Here is a 26011-nt window from a genome sequence, read left to right on the forward strand (position 1 = left end):
AGTGGTTATTCAACTAACTATACTCCACCAGTCAGTCCACATTTCTCCACTTTTCTTCAAAGAGATTTTATCAACATGCTTGCTAAAATCCAAGATGTCCCCTTAATCCACTAATATCACACTCATTAAAGATAGTAAATAGGATTAATTTGGCAATACTTATTTTTAGTAAACCATGCTGACTCTTGGAAATCATGGCTTACTTTGCTGAGGGCTCACCATTTCAGTGACTAGTAACTAGGGAGGCAGAATAACATGGCTGAGACCACAGGTTTGAAGTCAAGTCCCATCTCCATCAATTACTAACCTGCCTGCTATTGAGCAAGTTAGTTAACAATTCTAAGCCCAGTTTCTCCAACTATAAAAGATAGAGTGAGCAAAAGAGACAGTACATATAAAGTGCTTTGTAGAGTGCTATGGACAGAGAAATGTTCAGTAAAATGGTCATTGTTTTTTAAAACTAGCCTTGCCAGAATTTGGTTGGCAATCAACATGGTTTCCTTTTAAAAACTGGGTCTGTCTCAGGTCTGGTTTCACAGAAACAACCTTGAGATGGGCACATGAGTTATCAAGTGAGAGCTCTCAGGAGAAGGAGAGTAAGGGTAGCAGGCGGGGGCAGGGGAAGAAAGGAGCAATAATATGGTTTTGGATGAAGTCTAACTTCAGTCCAATTCCACGAGGGTCTCTCAGACATAAACTGCCTGGCAGAGTCTCTCCTGCCCTGAAGAAAAGGGAACAAGGCTTTTGTCACCCCCAATCCAAGCCAGTTACTGACTATAGGATACCTAGGGCTGTGAGTTGAGAGACAAAGCTCCCAGAGTGTCCTGGCAAAGCAGCTCCTGGCCAAGGCCGATCTTCCAGGGAAGGCTGCAGAGTAAGCAGCAGCTGAAGGGTGGGCATCCAAACAGTAAAAGGGATCCCAGGAAATCCCGGTGGCGCATCATCACCAGCATCTACCATGGAGACATGCCAATCACTCCATCAAAACTTGGGACCCACAAACCAGGGTGACTTCTGGAGCAAAACACACATAGCTCTATGCCACCTCCATTATCTTATCCTTTCTTCATTTTTCTTCCTCCTTCTAAATTTTCCTTTTGTTGAAATATACTGTGATTAAGCACAATTACAAAAGACCACAATATCTCTACTTCTGAGTTACAGTCTGTCTTATTGCTGTCAAAACATGGCTACAAACTATTTTTTTCTACAAAGAGCTCAAACATAGATTAAAATATACAACTGAACTCAGAGAAAGGAAAATTAACCACTAGAGCATGATGCACAATAAAGCCTTCAACAGGGCACAGCATGTAAGAGAATCAAGAGCCCAAATGTTCTACAAGGGTAGGGTCACATTTCAGACACTCCTAAAGCATATTTGAGGGCATTTTATAGAAGGAGGGAAAATCTAGTAACTGCACCCTTCTGTAGTTACCTGTGTTGAGGTGGTTGTTATGTTACTTCCTTGGACAAATTTGAGCCCAAATCTTATTCTGACATTTACTAGCCATGTAAGTTTTGTTTCGGTTCTAACCTCCCAATGCATCTGTTTTCTCTTAACAGCTTCAAAAATTACAGGTGGGGGTTTAAATAAAACCATGTATATACATACTGCTTAACACAGTGCTAGGCATATGTTAAGCTTTCAAATGTAGCATATATTTTTTAATTCCTTCAAAAAGTTCCTTCAGAGGGGGCTAAGAAGCTAAAAATGGAAGAACTCCTCCTGAAATCTTGGGATGATGAATCTTTACCATTGAATTCAAAATGTATTGATATACAGACTAAACTGATATATTTTGTGCTTGAATTTGATATCCCAGGGATTTTTTTGTTCATATTGAGGAATTCACATCTACAGATTTGTCTCTCTGATTCCTTCTAACACCCCATCTTCCACAGTGGTTCCACAATATGGTACGTTGTGGGGGCAGTTTTGATGGTCACAATGATGACAGGGCGGCAGAGACTCTATTGACATGCAGTGGGCAGATCAAAGATGCTAAACATCCAGCATGACCCCAAACCATCTCTCACAATGAAGAATTATCCCGCCTACCTCCTGCATGACTTCCCAACACCCACTGGACATTCATCAAGGTAAAAACTTGTTAATCATTATCTGGGCCTAGAACCTAAGTTCTTTCACAGATAAACAAACCATCATTCAGTGTGAATATAAATGAATTTTCCAGGAAAGCAACTAATGGATAAATCAAGGGACAGCTATATGCTGTTTCAGTCCAAACTCTACCAAGATTTGTTCCCCACATCAGAAAGTCATGACAAAGCAACTCAATGAAACCAAGTCACCAGTACGATGCATTCTCTCAGTCTGCATCTGTCACTGACCTATGGTGCATCCACACATAGGTATTGACTTCTTCATTATGTTTCCTAGTATGTTTGTCCTGAATATTCTCATATACAATACCTATTTTATTATGAACTGGTTTCCGTTCAATTTTGTTTTTTATTACAATTGGAGTATTTTATCAATTTTTAAAAATTATGTGAGTGGCAGGCCATAATGTCTATGTATTTCTTGCCAGGCTAAGTCAAGAGGATGTTACAAAATATTTGTCATTGAAAGGGTAGCACTGGGTCTAATAGGACTATGAATGATGGTATGTTCTCTTTGCTCCAGGTGATGAAATTATCATCATTACCATTGTTATAATATCACTGATTTTTCAGCCCTGACTCCCCTGTCAGACTTTTCTCATAGAAAATCCAGGCCTTCTCAACCAGGCCTTAAATGTTGGCAAGATGCTCAAAAGTCAAGCTCAAAGTTTCATCACCATGTGATTGTGTTGGCTGAGACTAGGTCTTTGCACATCACAAAGTTTGCTGATAAGACTGGAAAACTTTCCCCAAGTCTCTGAGGATCTCCTATTGTCACATATGTTAGACTTGGGGTCATTTGTCTTCATTCTGCACCTCAGTCAAGACCACAGTGAAAGAGCCCATCTTTGATTCTGAACATTACACACTGTAGGACCTTTCAGCGGAACAAAAAGAAAGCATACAATGCAATTTCTTTTGCTTGTGTATATGTTTTGTGAATATGTTTTTGAGTAGAAGCAAAGTAGATATTTGAGGAGATAAAACAGATATCTTCCTCCATCCAGACTGACAGACTCCCAAAACAAGATAGTATTAGGTTAAACCTACCCATAAACTTGCTAGAATTTTGAGTATCTCAGATTCTCTCTGGTATGGAAAGTTAAAGAGCACTATAAAAGTATACATTTGTTCCTATTTTAGGTGAGTAATAAGAATGAATATATAGAATTGAACTAGGAGTTGACTTTTGTTTCTATGAAGTTGGGTATTTTCTCTGATCCAATAGAAAAGAAAAGGCAAAATACCAAATTTGTTGGAGTTGATGAGACCAAGAAATGTATCCCACTCTTCCAAAAAAAAAAAAAAAAAAGAACCAATTATTATATTTCTAGAAGGCAGCCTAAGACCTCTGGTTGTTTGTCCAGGACATAAAATACCTACCACGCTGCTCTGGTATCTGGGTTTTTCAGGGAGAGTTTTTCTAAGAGGTTGACCACAGAGATGAAACCACAAGGATCTGCAGTTAAAGGAGGATGCCCAGAGGCAGAATCAAGAGGACGTGTACGTTGTTACATAAATCACAACACAAAGGGTCCCTAGGATGACTAAAGGACCCCAAATCTCCTAGTTTCTACAAGCCTCCAAAAGCCAGTATTTTTCCAAAGAAGGCACTGGTATTTCCAATCCAGTGTGGAGCAAATTGGAAAACAAAACATAACAATTTTTTCTGAGAAATTAATATGAACGGAAGGAAAACCAGCAATTGCCCCCATTGAAATGGCAACAACTCCTTGCCTCCAGCCATTTGAATCAGAGATTGTTTGCATTAATAAGGCATTAGCCTTGTTTTTTCCTTTTTTTTATTATTATCAATGCCAAGTTGTTCAATGTCCCACATTTGCGTGTGAAATTCAGGGCAATGAAGCTGACAAAATGTAATTTACTTGCACTGAAATGTGCCAGATCCACAATTTACTTTCCCAGCCTTTCAGGTGGGATTTCACATTCAGTGGCCTTTCCAAACTATCAGAGGGCTGCCCAACTTGCATGGGCCACAAACAGCCAGGGCATGGCAGGTGGGTGGCCACAGGAACAGCTGGCAAGGTTACTGATAACACAGATTTTTCCAGAAGAGAAGGAAAAACACTGCTATAAACTCCAAACAAATTCCAAAGCTCTCCTGAGTTAAGTAGTAGTTCATCTTTCCCATACACACCTTAAAATTAATGCAAATTAATAGACAGGAATAAAATACACAGTCATTTCCGGAAAACTTAACAAGTTCAGAAAATATTTACCAGAGCGTAGAACTTAAAGAGCTAAACTAAACTTCACAGATAACCTAAATGTATAAAACACTGCATCATCATGATGGAGACTTTTTGAAATGGAAAGAGGAAAAATAAGTCAGAGGACACACAGCAAAAGCATTGCAAAGTGTGGGTATTTGGAGCAAGATTTTCCATACATATAAAAAAGTATTGTGTTAAAAACTGTTTCACAAGATTTATGTTCAAGGTTACCTATCATGACATTATTTATAATACTAAGAAATTTGGAAGAAAAAAAATGCCCAATAACAGGGAATCACTTAAATAAATTATGGGGCATCCATACTGTGGAACCATTAAAAAATCATGTTGCAAAAGTATATCTAATAACATGTAGAAATGTTCCCAATATAACATTAAATTCAAAAAGCAGTTTACAAAGAAGTATGTACATTTTGATCCTGATTCCATAACCTGGACAAAAGCACACATATGCATGGGGGAAGAAAGAGAAGGCTACATATTCTTCAACATTAGCAGTGATTATGTGTAAGTGGTGAGATTACACTTTATTTTTACTTTGTGTGCTATTCCATAGTTTTTTTAAAATATGTTTTACACTAAACATCTATTATCTTTTTTTTTTTTTTTTTTTTTTGCGGTATGCGGGCCTCCCACTGGTGTGGCCTCTCCCGTTGCGGAGCACAGGCTCCGGACGCGCAGGCTCAGCGGCCACGACTCACAGGCCCAGCCGCTCCACGGCATGTGGGATCCTCCCGGACCGGGGCACGAACCTGTGTCCCCTGCATTGGCAGGCGGACTCTCAACCACTGCGCCACCAGGGAAGCCCAACATCTATTATCTTGATAATAAGAAAATAGAAACAGTAAATATCTTAAATTGCCTTATTTCTGAAAACTGAGGTAAGATAGTAGCAGTTCTACAGTATTCACATTTAATTCCTTTAAACAAAATCCCCCCAGATTGGCAAGGACAAAAAAAAGTTCTTTCTTAGCAGATTTGGATCAAGGATGGGATGAATAGCTACTCTCTGCTCCAAAAGAAAAATACACATTTGCCTGTGTTCTAGATTCACACTTAAAATGTATTTCCTATACCAACCAAAGTAAGCCAGCATCTGAATTTTAAGGGATTTGGAGAAATCCATTTCCAAATGCCTGTAACATCTGTGACTACAACCTTTAACAATTAGCAGGATTTTCATTTTCGGAAGGTATTAAAACTATTTAAAGGTGTCAGAGCATACTCAGAAACATCCACACCCTTTGGAAATTTCCTGATCTTATCTTGACCAGCCTGCCTTCTGCCCCCACCTAACAAAAACAGCAATGTCTGCAGTAAAGACTAAATTTATAGTCTTAAAGGAAAACTGAAATAAACCCAGAAACTCTGTAAGGCGTACAGAATAAAGGTCTCCGTGACCACTGCTGTTTCAATAGAGCTGAATGTAGCTGTGGTCAACTGGTCAGGAACAAATGTCCAACTTCGAATGAACTCAAGCCCAGAGCTCTTCAGTTGTGACTAATCAGAGCGGCACAGACAACCAACGTGCAGAGGCAATTCCGTCAGCAGTAGAAAACTCAGCAAGAGCCTTTCCTACCAATTAAAGGTAGTCAGTATTGATTATCTGAGGGATTTCCATGCTCAGGAAGCAAATTAGAAACTCAATACCTGAACTATTCCTAAATGCAGTTATCAACTTCAGAGTTTTATCTCATAAAACCAATTCAGCTTAGAGTTTAATTCTATTAAATTAGGGCTTAGAAATAAGATTTGCTCCAGAATGAATGCATCATTAGTTTTAAAATGCAATATACTAAAACCCAAAATGTGCTGTATTACAGTTTGAAGAATAAATGAGTAAAGACGGCATCTAAATGCACTTCTCCCTAAATATATTTACCAGTTGAAAAAGTGATTGTTCATGAAGATACTGAGACCTAAGCTAGAAAGAACATGCCCCTCCCTTTAGTATAAAATAACCCCACTGGATCCACTTCTTTACTCAAGTTTTCCCTTTTTTCTTAGACTTCCTTATTCCAACCATCAACAAAGTTTTTTGAAATGGGGGTGGGAAGGCAGAGTATTTTCCCTGATATGTTCTACAATGAAACTCCATGAAACTTGGGACACGCATTTCAAAATAAAAGATGATAATACAGGAACCCTAAACAGAACTGCCTAGTGCTATGTAAGTTTTAATATACTGCACCAGAGGTTTTCTTCTGCGCTTTTTTAATAAGAGAGAGAGTACGTGAAGATTCTCCTTCCATGCGTGGTCAGAACAGTGTCCCCTGTCCTGTGGAAGATGCTTAATACTCACTGTTGATATCTTGCAAAAATCAAACATATGTCCCTGAGTAAGCCCGGCGAAGGGGCCTGTCCTGCAGTGCCTGCCTTCCCGGAACACAGTGAGGATTTCGGTGCTCTGCACAAGACAAGTTCAAGGGATACAAATCCAGTAACAGTGATGCTAGAAGACTGAGAATGAGAAATAAAACAGAGAGAGGCTCAGACCATGTCAAAGAGCCCCTGAGAAAGCCTGAGTATTGAAAGATGCACCATTCTGGGGAAAACAGCTGCTATTCTTGATAAGAGTCGTCGAACGCTCTGATGTCAACAGGCCATTTCCATTGGCAACAATAGTCAAAGTTGGGTTCTTGAGCAATGAAACCACATTTGCCATTTTGAAAGGAAATGATTATGTTCTTGTGAATTGCACTGTGTCACACTGTATTTTAGGACCATGCTATGCATTATTATGCCCTCATGAAATACTGCCATGCATTGTCTCAGTCACTGTAAAAGACCAGCATCACAGTGTTTTGTAAATAGATGACATATGGGTTAATGTCATATTTGGATTTGGAAGAAATAATTCAACATTCAAATTTCAATATACAAAAATACACAGGTATCACAAAAGATGTCCAGGGAACTTCGGCAAGTGGAAGGTGGTCACAGCTTGATCTGGATTTAATACAGCATTTTCAGATGGACTGGATCAGGATGATGGGACTCTTAGCTTCATAATAATCCACAACTCTCAGTAAATTACAGTGTAGATAAGATGGAATAAAGGAGGATGAAACCTGGTTCTGACCCAGCTTTTCCCGACTGAACTAACCACCGACAATCATCTGCTTCTCCCTTTCAGCTCTTCTGCTCTATTTGTGTAAACTGCATTTATCTATTGAAACTCAAAACAAAACAATTCCCACAGGAAGACAAGGAGACTATAAATCCCTGTCTTTCCCCCCAGAGAAGAACAGTTATACAGCTAAACATGAGGATTATTTCCAAATTTCAGCCCAAGTTGAGGAGTTATGTTCAAAGGTTCCCTAGGGACCATTTGCAGGTCCCAGTTGAGGACTGAAGTCCCCCGTTGTCTAAAATAATTTCTGAAATGTCCTGAAGCTCCTACTTTATAAAATGATAAATGGTGCCCAGCGAAATGGTAAAAGAGTATCACTAGATTTAAATCTTGTTGTTATCACATTTGGGGAGTCAAAATTAATTTAATTGTGTAAATTAAAGCCTGTATGACCATTTCAAACTTCTGATGTGCTCACTTAGAGAAAGAAGCAGCCCTCTTCTGCCTCAAGATTTTCTCTCTCTGCCTATCAACCATCTGGCACAGAGGAAAGAGATTCACACGGAGAGTCTGCAGACCGTTAACTAGATGTGTGACCTCAAGCAGGTCATTTCACTTCTCTAGCACCGCGTTTCCTTCACTTTCAGAAGGCTCACAGTAGTGCGTCTCCCATCCCAGTCTCATCCTCGTAGTTGGAAATTACAATTCCAATGGCTGTTGACAAAATAATATCTAAAAATTCAAAAGAAAGGCAAAAACAAAAGAGCAAAAATAATACAACAGAAGTCAAAAGCCAAAAAAGAGAATCATGCTCTCTTCTAGCAAAGAGGACAAGAAACACAGGGAGAAATTGCCCGGGAGCACTCAGACTCAAAGACAAAAGTGCTTCACATATTAATTAGCCTCAGAGAAAACACACATAAAGTCAGCAAGCTGCACTCTGGTTCAGAGCATTTTCAAAGGTAGCCCTGCGCTGTTTATGTGGGAACGTGAAGGAAAGTAAAAGCATCCCACCACATGTCTTTTTCATGCAGCAGGAGTGGCCTGTAGACAAACACCAAGAGACAGAAACGGCTAATTTAAAAAATAAAATGCAAAGTCCTGTGGCCTGGCTCAAACTGAGTCTGACAGTGAAGGTCACAACAACTGTTCACTTTTGTTTAAAGATGCTGCCTTGATCACTGCCGGACAAAAACACAACAGCAAAGAGGGACCTGATATTAGACCATCCTGAAAGCGAGATCACCCTAAAGCGGGGTTTTTTTTTTTTTTTTTTCTGATAGCTTTCTTTCTTTTCTAGATTAAAAAAAAAAATTGGTGAATTATCAAATTACTAACATTTCAAAACATGATAAAAACTATTTTCCCCAAAGTATATTACAAGTGACTATAACCAAAATTCCTCAAGCAACAAAATCCCTGCCTTTTGAAGGCGCTCTACACTCAATTTCTTGTAACTTGTAACTTTTCAAACAGTTCCATTCCATTTTTGCTCTTCTTGTCTCTTGCTCTCCTTCACATTTTTTGTTGGTGGCGGTGGGTTTTGGGGGGTTTTGCTTTGTTTTGGGATTTTATTTTTGCAGTTTTTCTAGTCCTACCAATCACAAGGAGTAGTAAAACACTCCAATTTAAAAAAAAACTGTTCAAACCAGTTGTAAGATTCATTGTCTGTAAAGAAAATTACTTTGGCCTCCAACATGTGTTTTCAATACAAATGCATCGCATAAAAAGTAAAAAGACCTCTTGTCTAATATAGCAATTCTCGTGGAGCCATTTTGGTCTTTATAGAAAGATCTCACTTATATCTTGGTAGAAAAAAAAATGTGAAACAAAGCAGACTCGGCACCTTCCTCAGGCCTGTTTTATATTTCTCCCATGCTGTCTCCTAAAGATATCAGCACTTGATAAAAGTTCAGGCCTTTTTGGTGCAGAACTCTGCTTGTCATTTCTTTGGAAGCGATTAAAGACATTAGCACAGCTTCACCATAAAAGCCTGAACAGCAAGTGTCAGGACGACTCCACAACCCCCACCTCATGCTTTCTCTGCTTTGCACATTACCACAGGTTTTATACAGAAGAGGAGAAGCAGTATTTTTTTAGTTTCCCTTTTCTAGCCTTTCTGATGGAAATAATGCTGATAAATTTTCACAAATATTTCCAAAGAACTTCTACTCTTAGAATCAAAATCATCTGCTTAACAACAAAATTTCTATATGATCATTGTTTTCTGAGATAATCCCAGAGGCCAGTGAAGAAAAATACTCTTCAATATAACCAAAAATGGTGCCAAGGAAATCAGAGGGTTTGGAAGTCAGAATACTCTAGGTTTTCAGCCCAATTCTATTCCCAACTCTGTACAAATCATTCAGTTCTCTGTGCCTTTTTCCCTAACCTTAAAAGAAGAGATATTAGTCCCTGCCTGACAGAGTTCAGATTAAATCATTCATATCAAAGTAAAATATTCAAAACGTGTGATTTGTATTTGTTGAGAGAACATTTGCAGTGGTCATTTCGCAAAATCTTTGGGCGCTCCTTTCCACATTTCAACAGTTCCCTATGGTGTACTATCTCACTTTCCCAAAGAAAAATCTAAAAGCTTCATTTCCTGCTGTCTGTCTTTTAGATTCTTTAAATGAGAAGCACCCACATGAGTTATGTGGAGGAAGAAGCCAAGTGCTGTCATACATTTTGTGGGTGCAGATCACCACGTGGTTCTGAACCCAGAGCTGTGGCCCCAGCTTCTGATCACAGTAAAGGCTGCAGCTCCTGTGACTGGTCTGTTCTGTGGGGTGTCTCTAAGAGTCTTTCCTGGAAGCTCAGCTTGGGGTCTGTATCTTAGCCCTTCTCACTGAGCCTACGAGCGATCTATATCACTTAAAATCTCCTGTGACTTTAACTACCTAGAGTGGGCTCTGTTGTGTATAACTAAGAACCTCATCAGATACATATGTAGAAGTGCTTGGTTTTGTGCCCGACATATAGTAAAAAACTGTACATGTTAATTGCTTTTCTGCCACCTCCTGAGGTTTTGGAATCTCATCCTCACTAGCAAGATGAGCAAGAAACAGATAGATATAAAGAAAACTACCCAAACCAAAACCTCTACTCATCAGCCTGACAGAATGCCTAAAAGTCACATGACTTCACAGTAAGTACTTATCTCCAAAAGACCCCTGATTGGCAGAACTGGAAGAGATTAATTAGTAGAGGCACTCCCTAGAGAAATGGGATATAGAAAGTTAAGTTTTAGTATGTAGGCAGTGGGCAAAAAGTGGGCATCATGAACAATGATCCCAGAGGGCACCCAGGTGGAAGGCGACCCAGAAGGGATTGGGGCTGAAGAGTGTGAATGGTAGGACGCAAAAAAAAAAAAAAAAAAAAAGCACTTTCTTTGCCTAAGATCATGAGATGACTTACAGAAACTTAAGTCATCCTGTGTCTAAAGGGAAATATTCCTCACAGGCAGCAGAGTACATGCAAATGAAATTAGTTTTCGAACTCAGAAAGAAAAAAAAAAAAATAGAAAGGTGGAAAAAGACATATAGTGACCAGAGGTGATCCCTGACTTTCCTCTGAATTCTCAAGGTAAATTTCACAGGCCTTCTTTCCAACCTAGATCACTTTCCATATCATAAGACAGGCATTTGTACACATACCTCAGATCTCCACTTTACCCTATAATGCATGGACCTTTCTTATATCTCTTACATTTTGCGAAAGATATTTTGTGAAAGATTGAATGAGTGTATAAATGAAGCATATTCCAACCAGCCTTTTTAGTTTCATAATTTCTTATTAGTTTCTGAACTCTGATTAATATGCATGTAGCCCAATTCTTCTGACAGAAAAATGATCATGCACTATGTACTAATTCCAGCTTCAAATTACAAAGACACGTTTTTTTAGTTACTCTTGCTTTGTGCTCTTGCCTTATCTAAGCTTTCCAAAAGAATTCCCTTTATTTTGGTATGCATTATATATACTCCAATAGATCACTGGCATGTTTTACAATCCACTGCCAGAAATGCTGCTTCTGTCTTCACGATTTGACTCGTAACTGATATCAGCATACACTGTCAGGGTCTTCTTTCAACTTCCAAGCCCAATTTCTGTCACTTCCTCCTAAACAGTTTCTCTACCACCATACCACCTTACTTTTATACTTGCCCCCCAAAACCATCCTTCATTCAATCAAGGAACAGTTATTAACTGTTTTGTGCCAGGCACTGTACTAAGTGCCAAGGATATGATAATAAACACAAAGGTTAGAGTAGGGGGTGACATTAATGGAATAATTCAACCATGATTAGCACATTTGGACAAGTACTAAAAAGTTGTGCAGAGTGATGTGAGAAAATAAAACAGGGGGACCTGGCATAGCCTGGCAGGGGAGTTGTTAGGCATCCCTAAAGAAATGGTATTTGATTGGTATTACAGACTGGAAATAGCCACAAACTCACCGCAGTTTCCCCCAAGAAGAAGTAGTGACTATTTCCTTACTCCTTGCAACCAGACTGGCCTTGATCAACAGAATCTGGCAGAAATGACACTATGTGAGTTCTGAGCCTAGCCCTCAAGGGACCCTGCAGCTTCTTCTCTCATGCTGTTGGAACATCTCCATGAGACAGGCCCAAGCAGCCCAGCTGTCAGACAAACAGGGCCCAGACAAACGAGTCATCTCAGTCAACAGGAGAGGTGAGCCATCCCAGGTGAACCCAGCTAAAACTGCTGACCCACAGAATCGTGAGCAACTATGTGATTATTGTTTGGGGACGGGTTGTTATGCAACAAACACTAACAGATACAACTGGGATCTGAAAATAAGGAGTTACACAAATGAAAGGTCTGCAGAGAGTGTGTACGAATAATCCAGTTTGAGAAAGTCTCATGAGGAAGCCTCCTGAGGCAATAACAACATCTGAGAAACTGAAAGACAGGTGTGGCTAGAGCTCAGTGAGGGGGAATGAGGCAACTCTGTGAAGCCAGCCTGCCTGCCACGTGCTCCTTTAAGAAGCCCTTCATATCCTGTTTCCTGGGACTGAGACCCTCCAACCTCCCAAGTGTCTGATGTCCTAGACAGTTTCTCTGCTTTGTTCATTAATTGCCCACTATCATACTGTCAATTTCCTTCCTCCCACTCACCCCCCATTCCAGACCAGTGGCACAGTGTCCTGAGTCCTGATTTGGGGAAAATCTCAACTATGACTCAGAGAAGCATCCAGTTGTGTCTAAGAAGATGCTACGAACCTAGGGATGGCTTTGAGCATCCTTTTCTTAGTCTAAAAACTCAATTTGCTTCAAGTGATAACAAGCACTTATCACTCACTCCCTCCTCTCCTTGAAACCTGAAAAAGTCCATCACTTTTCAAAGAGTTCTAGCCTCCATGTCTTGGCTATTGTAAAATCGATAGCTAGTGGGAAGCAGCCACATAGCACAGGGAGACCAGCTCAGTGCTTTGTGACCACCTAGAGGGGTGGGATAGGGAGGGTGGGAGGGAGGGAGATGCAAGAGGGAAGAGACAAGGGGATATATGTATATGTATAGCTGATTCACTTTGTTATAAAGCAGAAACTAACACACCATTGTAAAGCAATTATACTCCAATAAAGATGTTAAAAAAAAAAAAAGTTCTAGCCTCAAATGATTTTTGTCTCCCTTTACTCTCTCATTTACTCCAGGTATCAAAGTAATAATAATAATAATGAGGAGAAGAAGAAAGCATTTACAGTAAGTCCCCTACATATGAACGAGTTCCATTGCAAAGAGCGCATTGGTAAGTCCAATTTGTTCATGAGTCCAACAAAGTTAGCCTAGGTACCCAACTAACACAATCGGCTATATAGTACTGTACTGTAATAGGTTTATAATACTTTTCACACAAATAATACATAAAAAACAAACACAAAAAATAAAGAAAACATTTTTAATCTTACAGTACAATACCTTGAAAAGTACAGTACTACAGTACAACAGCTGGAGCTTCTTAGCAGTACCAGCTCCATCACTGCTACTTTTACACTTCCTTCCAGACATCCTGGGCTTGAAATAAAGATACTGTACTACTGTACTCTATACCGTACTGTAAAGTATACAAAAGCACAAGCACTTGTAGAGGATGCACTCAATGTACACCAGACATGTGAACTAACTTACATGATTGGACATGCGAACGCACATTCGCAATTTTGAAAGTTTATAACTTGAGGGTTTGCATGTAGGGGACTTACTGTATTTGTCAAAAATGGATTTATCCTTGGGGTTGACCCTTCCTCTGACAATTTCCCAGTTGCCTATGATAAATGTTTGAGTCGGATTTCCCTCAAAAGCAGGCTTCAGTTCAAGGACTTGGGTGCAGAGAGTTTATTTAGGACAGGAGCTCAGGAAGGATAAGTAAGGGAACAGGCAAAGGAGAAAAAAACAATAATGGTTCATTAGCCGGCCAATGACTGCTATGGGCACCTAGTACTCAATCCTGCTGGGGTAGCTCTAATGAAACCATGTAACACAAGCCTCAGAATTGTACCACCAAGGGCTGGAGATGTAGGGTGCTTATTCCCCTATTCCATTTGTGTCCCTTCTTGGTTTGCAGTTGCCCCTTGAGACATTAATTCTGGGCACTTCATGCTGCCCAGTGCATGGACTGGGCTAGTGCCCATAGCCCAGAGATAACCCATAGACTAGGAGACAGAGACCTGGAAGAGAAGAAGCTGTTTTGCAGCTTGGAACTGTCCACTTCAACTACAGGTGAACACAGAGCTGGGCCACAGGGACATGTGGTGAGGCATTGACAGCATCCAGTATACAAACATTTACTGAGGATGCTCTACGAGCCAACTCTGGTGTCAGATGCTTCACATGAGTTATCTCAGGCAATGCTCAAACCAATGCTGATGTTATTGTGAGCTCCATTTTACAGATGGGAGAACTGAAGCCCCTGGCCTGAGTAAGTGGGGCACAGCCAGATCCTAAGCATGGTTCTGCTTCACTCATTCATGCATTTGAATAGCAGGCAGTTGGGTAAGACAGATTGCAAACTACAAGGAAAGCAACTGCTCCCTAGCACTGTGGAAACCATGAGACAAACAGTAGACGTGACTTCACATGGAGCCATTCACAACCTCATAAAAGGCCAAGAAAGAGTTTCTTCCCCATATGTTAGTTTTGTACTTCTTGGTTAGTCTAGCTACCTAAAATTTTATGTGCCTAAAGACTGGTGCCTTTCTTTTTAAAAATTCACATGGTACTTAACACCTTGCAATTGTGCTACCTATTAAGTACTATTTAATTAGAAGGTGTAGCGGACACATTATTTTCTGGGCATCCAGTATCCATTCCCCTTCCCCTTCCCAAGTGCACCCGGATTTTCATAGATAACTACCTCTCCTCCAGCAGTAGAGGCTTGCTGAGAAGGTAAGTCCAGGTGCTTGCTTCTCATTTGAGAACCTGCAGTGGACTGACCCTTCCCAGGAGTATACCTGTGGTCCAAGCTTGAGCAAGCAGATGCCCTCTCATAGGACTCTGCATCTCGAGCAAGAACAGAGAGAGGATGTGAGGCCTGCATCAGAGCAGCAACAGTAGCCAGCCAGCCAGCACATTCTCGCTAGAATGGGGTGCCACGCTTCTCTTTTCATGTCTCCAGCCCTCTGAGTCCCCTTGATCCTGCCCCTCCCTAAACCTGGTCCCCTGGTCTCTGGAGGTTGCTCATTGCTCCCCTACTTCTTTTCCTCCCAATAAATCCTCTTTTGCTTAATTGCCCAGAATAAGTTTCAATGTTTGTAACCAAGAATTGTAAATGTTACAGACAGTAGAGCAACTGATAGTGGAATCTGTAATGTCTGTGTCATCCATTGAAGGTAGTAAGATTTTTATACATGCAAAGGTTGACAAGTAGCATCCACAGAAGCTTTCCTCTGCCCCCTCTGAAAGTGTATGTGGTTCTTCATTCCAACACATAAATGCGAAGTTTACCTGGCAGTACAGGGAACTCCTCAGACATGCTAACAAACCTAAGCATATTAACTAAAGCCTATGTTTTCATTGGAATGCAGAGGATGTCCCACTGAAACCGTTACTCAATGCACTCTGAAGGGTTTCATTACAGCTTTTTTTTTTTTTAATGAGTTGGCTTTCCTCTCTTGTTCCATCACATGCCCAGGCTCCATATTTTTATTTCAATACTCTTCATTATCAGTTTATAATCTAAGGGCTGTAAGCCAGCTATTGATCTACTTCTTAAAGAACACATTTATTCTTTCTCATGATCTCATAATCTTCTTTATTCCATTTTCCTTCCTTGGAAGTTCTACCCTCCGAAAATGGTGAACGTTGTCATATTAAATTTAAATTAGGATGAAATGCTCAGTGGTCTCTAAAAGCCCTGGACAGATTCATCCAGGTCAGTATTCTTCAAGAATATGTCATATTAACCCCCCTAGTAGCTAGTAATGTTTATAACACTTTCCTAAAAACCTTATCATGGCCAAGGCACACATAAATTGTACAAATTTGGAAACACAGTTGGTAGAGGAGCAGCAAATTCATAGTGTAGAAAGCTACAGGGTGTTTTAGAAAAGACGGCATTTTAAATACAACTCATGAATAAGCAAACAGCCCCGACCACCCAAATCAACTCGAAGAGTAAACACGGAGGGAATGTTTAGTTAAATTTTAGATGCCATTTGACTAGGGAAAAGGGCTAAAACTTATCAACTGAGAATGAATTATGTCAATACCAAAAAAAGCTAAGCATCTGCAGAGAACTGTCTTCAAGTAAAAGTTACACAGACAAAAAGCTGTTTATGCACCACAGATAAAATACACTCTACTACAAAGGGCTTGCCTGTGCAAAAGATAACGGGAGAAATGCTTTAGAATGTGTAGGATATACATACATAACTTATTTGTGTATTTGCATGACTGTACTTAAGGATTATCATGGGAAAGAAATAGGCATAAACACATACATTGGGACAAGGAAACAAAGACAAAACAGGCAGCTGTTAATGTGTTTCCATCTACAAATGTTGGCACGTGACCTATGGAAGCCCAGTGCCCTGATTTGAGGCAGGGGTCTGCAGAGGTAACCTATTCGTTACATGTGGGGCTTGAAGAGAAGCTAAGGCATCTCATAGTTTCTAACCCTGCTTCCTGTTTGTTTAGAGGGAAGAAGTGATCTTGTGCATTCACAAGTTTCTTGCAGCCAGAGATTGTGTCTTTTACATATGGGGTCATAGGGGCCTAGGACAGAACCTGAAACACAGCACATGTTCAATAAACATTGGTTTAATTAAATCAAATATTCCTGTATCTTCTGTGTCCAGCCTCTAAGTGGGCATAAAGTAGCTCCTTTGAGCTTTATGAACTCCAAAGTTCCCTCCTTTGCTGGAAAATAAACCATTTGACTCCTTGTTGAGTTATTTCCAAATATTGAATATGGAAGGCCAAAATCTCAGCTCTTCCAACTCCCTATGTATCTCTTTATACATCATATTGAGGGATAATAATAATCAACTTTATATACAATTGAGATTTGCTGCTTGAATTCAAAATCATGTCAGGGCCTTGAGAGAATCTCCCTATACCACTGGGCATCACAGACACCACACAGGTTAGGTATTCTCTCTCAACTAGCAGGCTGAAGGCAGAGCATTAACAAGGCATTGCCTCCAGCCAATCCCTAAGGCCGCAAAGCATCACCACCAGTGCAGCTGGTCATTTGTCTGTTCAGTGGCATGGAGTGGAGATAAACTGTGAAGAAAAAGAAACCAAGAAAAGGATGGAAAGAGGAAAAAGCTAAAGGGAACTTCAAACTAGTTCACCCCAACCCTCAACACAACTTTTTCTAAGGACCAGACAAGTGTCTATTATGCTCTGTATTTCTTGGATCTTGCTCTGACTTGAAAAATGGCATTTATGAAGTATTTGAGTGTAAACTCTTTTTCTTTTTCTTTGCTCATAAAGTCACTAAGAGGAAAATGCATTCTGAGATATAGTCCCCAATCCAAATTAAGTTCAAAGTCAATTCAAAACCATGGAAGTGTTGGAGTTTGGAGTTTGTTATGAGGGCTGATGGGCAGAGGATGCCCTCCCAGTATTAGCTGGACCTGAACATGAACAGCAGCAGATGCTGGGCAGCAACCGGGTGTAGAAGGAGGAGAGACACATAAATACCTCACCGCTTTCTTCTTTTAACTTTTACTTAAATTTAGCTAAGACCAAGTATAATACAAGCAAGGTTTAAAAAAAAAAAAAGCTTTGAATAATGTCTCCCATAGCCTCAACAATTCCTGGGCCAATCAAACAGATTACTGGTCTGTACGTACCAGTGAGTTATGGATTCCAAGGAGGCCATCCAACAAAGACTTCTGTGGGTCAAATGTCTGAGAATAAGTGGTCTAAATCAATAATGTTTACAAGTTCTAATTGTTTACTTATTGACACAAATTTACATAAAGCCACTTAATGAGGAAGGGTTTGCACAACCCATGGTACTGTGTTATGTCAGATTTTAGCCATCATGTCATAGCCTGGCTCGAAAGGAAGAATTGCTGGTAACTCGTGGGCCGGGAATGAGCAGCCTATTAAGATCTGAAAAGCTGTCATCCACCCTGAAAGGACTTGCATCAGCCACTGAGGATATATTTTAAACCGCCTGTCCGCAAGAAAACTTTAATAACGCAGCCTTGCTCTAATGCCTTGTGAGAGGAGAGGCAATTTTACTTCTTCTATTAACCCAATGTGATTACAATGGCTTATTTCATGGAATATTAAGTTCAAATTCTGCTCCCTGGGAGGACAATAAAAAAAAAAAAAAAAAAAAAAAAAGGAGTGTGCTTATGACTGTGCCCGAAATAGCCACAGGACCACAACTCCTTGGTGCTTTTAATGCATCCAAGCAATAATCTACCATAATTCGCTAATGGTGAGATAAATTAGTGACCAAATAATAAGCTGAAAAGATGACATCAAGATGGAAAGCAAATGTTTATCTTTTGCAAAAGACAGCATAACAAAGCTTATGGTAGTCTTCCACTAGTCCCTCTTTTAAAAAAAAAAATCAAGTCCTTATTGGCTGCCTCTGACAGTAGTTGTTTAACAGACCATAGCTAGCTAGCTAACAAAATAAATAAGCACTTTGAAAAGCAACAAGCAGCTTCAGAGCCCCCTGAACTATATAAATGCTTAGGGAAATGAAACTGGGCTTCCTCTAAGAATTCCCAATAAGATCTACTCTTTGGAAATTATTTCAAAGAGTAATTGTACTGATGAAAAATGGTAGGTCTACCATAATCAGGGTCATCTAGGATTTTCCATAGGTCCAAATGCAAAATTTTATAGCCAACTTTGAGACCCATATTCTCATTTTTAATTGTAGGTGAATGACTGGTTGGAATTAGAACCATAACTAGTCACCCAATAATCCTAAAAGCCAATAGGCATCTCTCACCTGGTTCCCAAAAGCCATGACCAACACTTACTTGTAATGGCTTTCATTTTCCAATATGGCTCCTGTCTAATGACTCTCCATGTAAATGGGAGGAGATCCTTTCTTAATAGCAGGAGAGTGAAAGTTCATCTTCCTTGGCTCTGCATGACCTCTGACTACTGCATGAAGTGATGAAGATTGGACAGCTACCTTGAATAAATTTAATTCACACAATTTATGATATGAAAGTCTCTCTCCATCTGGGGCTTCCATAAACAATGTTAATTTCATGGACTGGGAGCCACAGCTTGCTTAGGTACTCTGGTGGTGACCATGTTATTCAGGCCTGCATCAGCATAGCTCATCTGAAAACAGACGAGTTCATCAACTACAAAACAAGATACTTAGAGCTATAGAAAACACACGTAAAGAAAATCCTCTTCCTCAGTTTATATGTGTTTCTTTATCATAAGTGGCATATTCAAGTAAAACCAAGCATAGTGAACTCACACCTATGGCTCAGAAACGACACCTTATGGATATGATTTATCACTGTTTTTTCTTTTACAGGGGGAAAAAAGCATTTACCTTTAACATTTTTATTTGAGAAATGCAAATGATAAATGAAATTATAATCATAACCCGATGAACCTAAGGAACGCTGAAGGTTAAGTATACGTAAAAATGGTGATGAGACTCCTTAAAAAAGGAAAAAATTGCATACAAATACAATAATGCTTATTTTTACTCTCTGTTTAGAGGAGTTCCCTGTTTGTGGCCCATGTGACAAAGTGATCTGATAAGAGGAGCAAGGCTAAATAGCAAACGGCAAACATCCCAACCTGATGTATTTCCTCAGCCCTGACCTTCAGATAAAAATCATACAGAAATCTGCAAAACCTCCAAATATGCAGCACCACATGCTTCCAACATTTTCAGACACAACAGTCAGGAGGGGAAAAAAAGGCATAAAGGAAAAAGAAGCAAACGTATCGCTACTGAAAACAGTTAGCGTTTTCTCTTTAATATTTCAAGATTGGGGTCATATGAATGCAGTGGCTGCCTACTCCATTTCTCTCCCCATCTGTGAATGTGCGTGCACAGGCAATGTGTGTAATATACATATGTGTATGTCTATCATTTTTATGTGTAAGTGTACCCAATATCAAGTGTGTGGGTAGTTCACATGAGATATATTATATACATACTGCGTGCATATTTAAGAAGAAAAAAAAGACTTCAAAAGGTAAAAATTTATTGCACTGTGAAATTAGCTAAAATTATGACAACTGTAAGAAAAAAAAATTATACGGGCAAAATTTGGGTCTGGTGGAAGAATTCTTTGATGTCTGGATTCCAATTTAACCCCCGACTGAGTTCTAAGAATCAAATGAACAAAGTATATCATACACCCCAAGTCTGCCTGTCAGCGCTAGCCATCATTTTTTATTTTATTCTTTCCAGCTGCATGTATTTACAAGACTCTGTTCTGACATTTCCTCCCCTCAAAATGTACACACTCACTGCTACGGGCAGTTGCCAAATACATTTGTAAAACAGTTCAACCTTGTGTTTGTTTATTCATTAGGCATCTCTATTAGTCTCAATAAATATGTATCACTCTAATTTTTTACATTTGCTATTACGTCAGGCCTTTGTATATTTGACTTGTGTGTTTATGTTTGAATATATACAACCCACATTTTAAAAATAGCTCCTCAAATACACATTGAAAATAAAAGAGTATTCGCATACAAAAATTCACCTATATGCTGCCTTACTGTCTAGGATAGATTTTAAAAAAATTTTAAGGATAAGAATTATAATTTCAGAGATTTCAACACATCCCTGCACATACAGAAAATATGGTATTCCTACCTGGATCTATATCAGCGATCCCAGGTAACTCTCAAGACATGCACAAACAAATGTTTTATGTACATAAGTTTGGCACCAGTGAACAGTTATGCAGGCACCACAGTGGAGAACAGTGAAGTCTAAACTGCTTGTGTATACTGCATACAAAAATAACTTTACCTGGGTATATGGCTGTTCAGTGAGCTAAGTCTCCAAATATTTTAATGCAGTTATAAATGTTTAAAATGTTAATAATAAATCTAGGTTGTTTAAAGAATATTTCCAAATAACATAAAACATTTGGTTTCCCCCACCCAATCCATAAAAAGATAAGATTTATTACAAAATGTTTGAGGAATAATCAACCATTTTTGGCTAATATATTTTAATATTTATACACATGACACATGCTGAATATACATGATACACTGTGATTTCCCATAGTGTATGGAATTTATACAATTAACTGCAAGGTCCAATGGCTTGAAGGCACATAAGGTGCAAACACAGTTACAAGGTTTTGCTGATTATTGTTATAAATCTTATAAAGTGTAAAAGCATTAAAGTATATTCTGTTTATACCATTCATTTTAAAACACAGCTTATAAAAATAGTATTATTTCTTATTAAAAGATTTATATTTTTCTAGTTTTTTTCTTTTATGAGGTAAATTTATTGGCCAGTATTCAAAAAATACTTTCTGTTTTTCCACTTCCAAATATGTGTTTGAAATATACTCTGAGATTCAATATCAATTTTCTAGTTATTTCTCAAGGGTTATATTTGTTCATAATAATAGCAGCAAACATTCAGGCATTATTCGTTGGGTTTCTCCAAAGTGTTTAAATTTAAAAAGAATCAAATAACAAAAGCATGATGAACCAAATTGCTTATTTTACACACACATTATAGCTGTATACATATGTATGCACTTAGGCGTGTGTATTTCGAGCACACCATTAATCATCAATGCCAAAATCATGTTATCAATCCACCTACACTGAACATTAAATGTTTTAATATTCATATAAATTACACCAAAAATGTGATTTTGCTTTTTAAATTAAGAAACTTTGGTTCTTAATGGAGATATTTTTCATAGGCCTTTCCATTCCTTCCTAGCCATATGTAATGTTTAAATATACCTGTGAATAAAAATCTGCAGTAAATTCTACAGAACACTCCCAAACCGTCCAGTGTGTGAATATTTTAAAAGGAACTAAAGCTACAGCATATGAAATGTGAAATGGAAATATCCCGACATGTACATGCATGATCCTGGGTTGTCCACCCGTTAGTAAAAAGGCGCTGGATTCTGCAGCTGCTTATCAAATCAGCTTTATGTTTCTGGAATGAGTTCCTGCTGCTGAGCCTGACTTTGTAGACAGTCATGAAAAAAATATCCTATAAGATTGATCTCGCTCAAAACAAAACCTCTGGAAAGACACCTAAGTTTTATCAAACCCATGTACACCTAGATAGCTTAAGGATAAATTAACAATACGAACATCTGTGTGTATACATACATACGCTAATGTATTTAATATGTTTACTTATATTCAAACCACATATTATATGTCTTGCCTAGGTGTCAGTGATAAGATTCATGTACAGAGTAAATGTTTGTGTCATATCAGTAACATTTATTCAATAATTTGCATGTTTACATCAGCTAAAGTACATTATCACTTCCCTTTCTTTTTTGCTTTTTGCTGTAAGAAGTCTGGTGATCAAAAAGAAGAAAATAAGTAGAAAAATAGCTCCTTTCATCAATTACCTACCCTGGTACTTGGGGTAGAAATTCATTAGCATGTTTTCCCCCATTCATTTGTTAAACTAGAATGCGGGAAGAATTAGAAAATAACAGCATTTTCTCCTACTTTTTTTTGCCATGAAAAACAAACCCCTAGAAAAGGTCCAGAATCAGCTTTGTTTCTTTTTTCAAATGGGCCTAATAATCTTTCTCAACCACCCGCGCACACCACACACACACAAAATCCACTGGGTGCCTCCGTGGTCCATAAGTGGCTCCAAAACAGAGCTATACATTTGCAAGCACAACACCTTAAATATTGGAAGCCAATTTGGACTTACTAAAAATCTATGATCTGAGTGAGAAATCATGCTAAATACAAGCCCTGGTAACTATATTTTTAATGATGACTTTTTACAAAAAAAAACAAGGTAGGGGAGAGAGATCAGCAGGGTGAATGTAAAAATTGTTCATCTTAAATTTCTACAAACCCAAGTGTCAGGGTAAGCATGTACGGTGCATCAAGCATAACAAAATGAAAACGAGGTGTGGGGGGGAGGGGGTCCCAGGCACTTGCTTCCTTGAATCCCTCTGAATACATTTCACAATTCATCAGTTTTTGTCTTTCCTGCCACGAATGAGGACAATCAGACCAGACACCCATTAGATTTTTCATGCATTTTTTTTTCTTGTTCATGACATGTTGGCAGGGAGGATGGCAATTCTGAAATCTTACCAAATGAGAAAAATGTCAGAAGCTGAAATGACAGCTAGTGGTTACTATGGTGATAGGTGATATTGAAAAAAAAATAAAATAAGACTCAGTTAATTCAAAAGGAATCAAGTTGGGTATTTTTAAGCCAGTTGATACAGATGAAAACTTAATCCTGATATTGGGACATTATCTTTTCGAGCTAACAGCCAAAGACACCATTTAGCTTAAATAATAACTAAATACACAGCTCATAATCTTGTGATTAAAAATAATGGAAAGAAACAGTATTGATAAATGGAAGTCAAATATTATTACCAAATGACTATCAGAGAAATATAGATTATATTCAGTGGAAAGAGGATTTTGTCTGGGGGAAAAACGTTTACAGTTTTAGCAAAATATTTTTAAAAAGAGAACATAGTAGCTTCACAGAAAAAAAAAAAAGGACTCAAGGGACAACCCAGATTCTGTTAAAACACACACAGAAATGTACAAACATGGTATTTTCATCTTCAAAGTTCATCTAAAAAAATAGAAAAGAAAATCCATTTTGATTGTAATTGTCAATACACTCAACCTTTATTTTTTAGAAGTTATTTGCATAGGTAAATCCTCATTATGAATTTTTTTAAACAATATATCTATTCTCCATATCATTATTTCTTTTGTTGAAATTCAGTTTAATGTTCCGACCATTCTTCAGGGATCTTCACAATAAGCAAAATAATAATAATAATGCAGCACATACAGGCACCATTTTGTAACACCAAGGAATGACAACTTTCCCTAGCTCAATCAATTACTGCCGTTATTTTTTGGTTTCATGGTTTAAAAGAAGAAAACAGAATACCAAGAAAGTAATATTTATAATTAAACAAAAAAATGCAATTGTCCCACATGTAATGCACATGAAACCCAGACAAGATGGTTTTTAAAAAAGAGCTTTAAAACAATGAGTTTATAAAAGTGATTCAAAGTTGGTAGGGGGTCAGTCAAGAAGAATACATTGTGTCTGAAACTCTTTGACACCAAATAACTTTCTCAAGGCTTCTCTTCATACTGACTCTAAAATGCTGTAAGTACAACGGATTAATGTGGAAAAGTATACTTAGGAAGACCAGAGGCAGCTCTGATTTTGAAACAGTGTATTCTGAAAATATTCCATGCGTGCATATTTTTTCCATATGCCACACTCCCAGATCTAGTCTTTTTTTTTTCATTTGATATAAGGATATTAAATTATCTACTGTACCTTTTTTTAAATCAAATCTTTTGAGAGTTACAGGTAACTAGCGAAAACAAGATTCTTATTTATAACCTCAAGCTAGTATTTAATGCAAGAGGGAGGGGATATATTATCAAGGAGGAAGCTCAGAGGAAAAATATTAAAGTCCTATTGGTTAGGGGAAGCTCTTTTCCACTGAACAGACTACAATGCCATCTACTGGGAAAATGAAGTTCAACTTCACTTTATACAGCAAGGCTAGTTTAAAAGACGGATAGATGTAACTGGAGAGACATCCAGTCCTATAGCCTTCAGCAATAAAAACAGACAAGAGAAAAAAAAATAGATATATATAGATATATATAGTCATTGAAACTTCAGTTCTTATTATAGATCATTATGTTCTTCCTCTGAGATCTCCTCCCAGTATTTTGTTTCTTAATTTTCAGCTAAAGCCTCTCTTTTTTTAATCTCCTTCCAACTACTAATGAATAACAAGTTAACAACACCCAGCAAAATGGTCACTGGCAGTGAGCAACATTGGGGTTCTTTCCTGTAATCTCTAGCTTGTGATTTTTACAAGCAGTATGTGTTTAAAAAAAAAAAAAAATCTCATGCAGAGAAGATTCTAATACCCAAAATCACAATGTGAAAGGCAAGGGTCCTGGTCAGTAGGGGTGAACAAGAGTGAAGATACAGAGAAAACCCTTGACATCATCCACATAAAGTCTCTTTTTCTATCTTCTTGTTCTGCATGGGATGCAGAAGCTAAGTTATCCTTTAAAAACTAAAAATCTATCAAGTTTTTGTAAGCTGGTCTTACATTTCCACCAATACATCCTTTGCTCATTTGTACACTTCTCTTTAATTCTGGCTGGCTTGCTCTATGATCTTTACAAGTGAGAAACGGAAAGGATGAAGAGCCATTTCCCCCTCTCTATACGAAACTATTCAAATTGAGGAAATCAATATTTAGAAGCAAGAAGGGACAATCACCCAAATTAACTAAGAATTTGTTTTACAAGCACTATCAAAAGGAAAATAATTTCCTACCTAAAAGCTACTGTGTGTATATTCCAAGTATAGGTATAGGCATAAGTAAACACACTACTTACTCCACACTATTCACGTTTGGGGGATAGATAATTCTTTGTTATGGGGGTTTTCCTGTGCATTATAGGGTGGTAAACAGCATCCCCAGCCACTACCCAATAGATGTCACTGGCACCCCCCCACACACACACAGCTGTGATAATCAACAAGGTCACCAGACATTGCCAGATGTCCCCTCAGAGCAAAATCATCCACCCCACCCTTTGATAACAACTGTTTTAGGACACTAATTTCAATTTTATATAAACTAGTTTTCATATGATTCCCTATGAACCTATGATTCATGTTGATGCATAAAAGATATTTTTAAGGATACAAGAATATGGTACAATAGGTGTGAATGGGAGAGTAGCAATCTCCATTCAATAATTTCTTTAACCTCAAGGCTAATCTGGGCTCCTGACCTTTCCAAAGGGTTCCCTCACAAGTTCTAGGGAAGGAGCTTAAGGGGAGAGTTGGCTCATGGA

This window comes from Hyperoodon ampullatus, assembly GCF_949752795.1.
Source record: "Hyperoodon ampullatus genome assembly, chromosome: 18".
Taxonomy (NCBI): Eukaryota; Metazoa; Chordata; class Mammalia; order Artiodactyla; family Ziphiidae; genus Hyperoodon; species Hyperoodon ampullatus.